We start from the raw sequence: 5528 nt of genomic DNA, 5'->3' as shown, positions 1-5528 counted from the left end.
AGTATGTGTGAGATCTGGGGTAAGACAGGGGTGTCCTATGTCCCCAGTTTTGTTTATTTGTGTGATCGAAAGTTTGATGTGTTTGGTAAGAAAAGATAAAGTGGTGAAAGGTTTTTTGATCCCAGGGAGTGGAGGTAAATACGTTAAAATTCTGGGTTATATGGATGATGTTGTGGTTATGAGTGATTGTATGGCTGGGTTGAATAGAGCAAAATTATGGTTGGATTTTTTTTGTGGGGCATCAGCTTTTAAGGTGAATTGGGATAAGTGTGTCTTTAAGTGCTTTGGGGATAGGAGGGTAAGTATGGAGGGAGTGAGGAATGAAGTGGGTGCAGTAAAAGTGTTGGGGATACAGTTTAATGAGGACTTGAGAGGGAATGAGAGTTGGGATGAATGTGGCAAGAGGATTGAGAAGAAATTGAATTTTTGGAGACTTAGAGACCTGACTTTATCAGGGAAGGTGTTGATAATTAAGACAGTGATTTTGCCTATTTTGGTTTTTGTGGCTAGTATTTTTCCCTCCGCTAGTAGGAAAATCAAAAAGTCAGAGAAAATGGTGTTTACCTTTCTGTGGGGAAGTCAAATGGAAAAGTTGAAGCGTGAGTATGTTTATAAGTCTTGTGAGAATGGAGGTTTGGATTTTCCGAATGTGGAGGTCTTTCTTGGGTTAAATTATATTAAAACAGTGGTGGGGCTCTTGGGGAAAGGAAATAAGAGTGCGTATATGGTAAGGTATATGGCCGGTTGGATGCTTTATGGGTTAAATTGGTTTAAGAGAGACGCTACTGTGCCTGTTGCTTATGTATGTCCGGTATGGTATGTTGTGATTGAAAGGTTCATTAGGAAATATGATTTGATTGCAGTGCCTATGGGTGGGTTTCTGGATAAGAAGGCTGTGCTAAAAAGATTGTGTGTGAATGAGGTTGTGTGTAACATTGTGGGTTTGCGAGGAGAGGATGTTGTGGATACTTGGAAGAAGTTAGGCGTGAGAGGTATGTCCAATAGACAAAAGGACATAGTGTGGATGGCGTTGCATGATATATTGCCTGTTAGAGATGTGCAGAGGAGGAGAATGCTAGTTAGATTTGAGGTGTGTCCAAGGGTTGGGTGTAATTCACGGGAGACTGTTAGGCATCTTTTTTGGGACTGCAATTATTCGTATGAGGTATGGAGGAGGATGGGTGGCGTCTGTAAGGAGTTAGCTGGGGTGAAGTTTGTGGATTGGAAGGTTGCGATGTTTGCTATAGGGGCTTGTAACAGAGTAAGTGATAGGATCTTATGGTTGATTATGGTGTGTATAATGGAAAGCTTATGGGATGTACGTAATTTAGGTGTTTTCAAACATAAGTGGGTACCCATTGGTGAGTGTGTGAGGATGGTTTTGTCAAGACTATACGTAGTCTATCGTTGGGATAGTCAGTGCGGTGGTGGTATAGACGCAGAGGGGATATGGAAATTTAAGAAGTGGAGAAGGTTGGTGAAATATAGCTAATTGATAAGATTTATTCCTGTTTTATTTTTGTTCTTCACAATCCTTTCTGTGTCTTGATTATTATTGTTTGGAATAAAATAGCCATGATGATGTACGACTAAGGCAACTAAAAAAAAAAAAAAAAAAAAAAAAAAATCTGTTCTTATCAGTTTAATATCTGATACGTCCCCTATCTGGGGACCATATATTAAATGGATTTTTAGAACAGGGAGATGGAAATAGAGCTTGCTCTGTCCACTCCACGCATTGACCTGGTATTGCAGTATTTCCAGGACCGGTGCACCCTTTCCTTATGTGTTGACTAAAATCAGATTCCAAAAGTGTTTTTTCTCTTTGCCATTGTTTCTGTCTTTCTGAAGGGATCTCCCCTTTTAATCCCATTATTTCAACACCTGTTGGACAATGCATGAGTGATAATGAGCTCATTGATTAAATGCAATTAATGAATAGATTGCCACCTCTTGTTTTGTGTCGTCTGTGTGTCTGTGTTTCCGGCATTTCACATTGGAACAGCTCATTCACCTTCCTTGTCTTCTCTCCGCCCTCCCTTTTAGGTAAGTTAAAGAGCTGCACCTGAGCCAGCCACTGATTGATTGATTGATTGATTGATTGATTGATTGATTGATTGATTGATTGATTGATTGATTGATTGATGCAGCACAACAGTCAAATAGTGGAGTGGAGTAGGGGAACAGCAAACAGCCAATAAAGCAGCCCGCCCGCTCGCCTGCCCGCCACAATGGACCTACCTGTGTACACTAGATGGATGTGATGGAATGTACTGTCGTCCCTACATTTCAAGAAGAAGTAAGAATTGCAGTTGCAACAAAGCCTTGCTTGCCTACAAAGAGAGCAGCAATTTGGATTTGTTACTATGTTACCTAGAAGAATAACAAACTGTGCAAGGATGGAGGTTGTAGGAGCAAGGAGAACAAGTTGTCTGTAAAGTTGGTGGATGCCTATTTTCCATTTTGCAGTCCCTTGTCTCCCTCTTGTGGCCTCCTGGAGGCAAATAAATGTGCAAAAAAAAGACAGCCTGGCGGCCGGCTGTTGCAGTGTTGCCCTCTCAGGCAACACTGAGTGACTGACTGAGCCTCACCGTCTTATATAAAGTTCAGACGGAACTTTGCACGTGTCATAGTGGAGCCCTCAGGATTCCAGAGCCAGCTTTCTGACATCATAATGGGGCCTCAGAGATAAAAGCCTGGGCCCAGGCAGTGTTGGTCAGTGCTGCTCAGCAGGCAGCACCGGACTGGACTGGATTAAAGCTGATACAAGGTGTGAAGGAACAAGGGGTGGCTGTGGGCATGCACTTGCTGCCGCTGCCAGTGTTTATCTGCATGGCAGGAGGGCATTTGGGCGTTGCCAGGAAGGCGTTTTTATGTAGATTCCTCCTCTTTCAGCACTGCATTGTGGTGCAAGCAAAAGAAGCAAATCCTGTGTAGCTTCCTCTCCGGCCTTTATTCACCTCCCGCTTAGTAGCTGTAAATGTGTATGAGCCTGCAGGGCCCCATGGAATTGCCTAGGAGTAGGCTGAATCAATCGCTGCAAGGGGTGAACAGCAGTATTAGGCAGGCTCGGTCAACGCCCGGCCCATTCGGGTTATCGCTTCTCGGCCTTTTGGCTAAGCTCAAGTGGTTTAGCTGGGAGGTCCGTCTGAGTGTTCGCCCTTGGCCTTGTGGCATCGCTGGTCCGCCAGCTTAAGCCACCTGCTGCTTTAGGGGGTGATCCAGGAGACAGGGAAGGCGATCGGAGGACGAGGAGGATTATGGCTGGACCGCCTAATGCACCAAATACAGTTCGGCTGTTTATCGCAGAGGAGAAGAGGACGTCGTATGGAATTTTGCATGTGCAACAGAAGGTGTTGGAAGGAATTCTGGGAATGGCACACGAATCGATCTTCTGTCTTCAGTCCTTTCCCCAGCAAGGATTCTTTGATGCAAGTTTTTCCACCGTGAGTGAAATGAGGACCTGCTACCTCCGGAGTCAGGAGAACCTTTCCCATCCAGAGCTGCAGGGAATTGATTTTGTCCCTTGTGAGACCAAGAAAAAGAGGATCCCGGTGGTAATCCACATGTACAATCCTTTTGTTGAGGATGAGGAGATCCAGGCATTTTTGGGTCGTTATTGTGCCTATGTCTCTGGTGTGGAGAAAAGGAAGAACATTCTTGGGACTTTTAATGGTATGAGGAGGGTTTGGGTGGAGCTGCGTCCAGACCCAAATGGGCATGATGGTCTGTGCCACCCTCCCCAGAATTTTGCTATTGGGAACAACAGAGGTTTCCTTCACTACCCTGGCCAGCCGGATTTTTGTAGGGTGTGCTACGCCTTTGGCCACACCCGGGAGAATTGTACCACTGGACAGGTATGCAGAAACTGTTACAAGCCTGGACATGAGACTGCCAATTGCGAGGAGGCACGTAAGTGTCACTTCTGCGGATCTGTGGAACACCTGGCCAGGCGGTGCCCTAAGGTGTATGGAGAGGTACAGAGGTCCTATGCCGGGGTCGTGAGAGGTGAGATTGCTGCCTCCGGTCCAACAGCGCCGCCTGTGATGGAGCCGGAGGTTCATGAGGCGGCTGTTGTGGAGGATGTTCCTGTTGCGGTGATGACGGAAGCTGTTGCAGTTCCGGACCTGTTGGTCGCTGAAGGGGAGGAGGCTCAAGCTCCATCTGAGTCCTCTGGAGATCCGGGGGAGATGCAGGTTGATAAATCCTCTCTGAAGCGCAAGGAACCAGAGAGCGTAGTTTCAACGCCATTGAGTGAGCGCATTGAGGAATTTTCCAGTCCGGGTGGGGGAGGGGGAGATTCATCGGCTGCGGTGGACTCTGACTCTTCTACCTCTTCTTTTGGGGCTGGCTACCTTGAGAGCGGTACTGTTACCAAGTTGGCGAAAACCATTCACTTCACAAGAGGTGTAGTGGGGAATAAGAAGGAGAATGTGGCTCGTACTGCTGCGGATGGGACTCCGACGAAACATAGAGGAAGGGGTGCTTTAAAGAAGTCGTGAGGCCCTGTGTTTGAATTGTTTTGACTTTCATTTATAAATAATGCATTTTGTTATAGGTTCCTTAAATGTCCGGAGTATCAGGACTGCAACAAGAAGAGCTGCAACTTTTGATTTTCTGTCAAATTATCATTTTGATGTTTTATGTTTGCAGGAGTGTTGTTTGCTGGAGGAACCTATAAATGCTACCTGGGCCTTGGGTCCTGCAATTTGGTCAGGATCCCAGGAAAGAAACGGGGGGGTGGGAATATTATTTAAAAGTAATGATTTTGTTGTGAAGAAGGTAATTCACATAGTTCAGGGGAGGGTTTTATTAGTTAATTTTGAGTATAGAGGTGCCTCTTATAAAGTTATTAATGTCTATGCTCCGACTGGACGGAGAGAAAGAGCGGAGATGTTTGAGAAATTATATTTTTTCTTGGGGGGGAGGGAAAATTGTTTCCTTCTGGGAGACTTTAATTGTACAGTGAATGCAGGGGATAGGAGTAATGTTGGAGGGGGAGGTGATAGTGGGGTGGATAGTACTGGGAAACAATTAAATGAAATTGTGAGTTTATTTGAACTTAAGGATTGTTTTCGTGAAAAAAATAATGGTTCTTTTGGTTATACGTATTTTAGTAATACTGGAAATATATCGTCACGAATTGATTTTATTTTTTGTTCTAGGTCATTAACTGTTATGGACTTTAAAAGGAGGAGGATGCCGTTCACGGATCATGCGTGGATCGAATGTGTGGTTAAAAGTAACAGTACGTATGAATTTGGTAGGGGTGTATGGAAATTAAATGTGACATTGTTGGATGATGAATGTGTTCGGGAGCAATATAGGAGATTGTTTGGGATGTGGCAATCAAAGAAAGGGGAGTTTTTTAGTGTGATTGACTGGTGGGAATGGGTTAAAAGGGAAACAAAAAGGTTTTTTGTAAAAAAAGGGTGTGAAAGAGGAAGGAAGGAAATGGAGGAGTATGAGAGATGGCAAAAAAGATTGGAGTATTTGTATGAACTTAGACGGGTGGGTATGAATGTTGA

At 44.6% G+C, this 5528-nt stretch overlaps 1 pseudogene; it reads left to right on the top strand.

Annotated features, from left to right (window-relative positions):
• Positions 1-1551: 1551 nt before the first annotated feature.
• LOC142654205 (U2 spliceosomal RNA) lies at positions 1552-1780 on the top strand (annotated as a pseudogene).
• Positions 1781-5528: the final 3748 nt, after the last annotated feature.

This window comes from Rhinoderma darwinii, chromosome 5 (assembly GCF_050947455.1).
Source record: "Rhinoderma darwinii isolate aRhiDar2 chromosome 5, aRhiDar2.hap1, whole genome shotgun sequence".
Taxonomy (NCBI): Eukaryota; Metazoa; Chordata; class Amphibia; order Anura; family Rhinodermatidae; genus Rhinoderma; species Rhinoderma darwinii.
The sequence above is the reverse complement of the archived record's forward strand: the minus strand, read 5'-3'. Positions and strand labels throughout refer to the sequence as shown.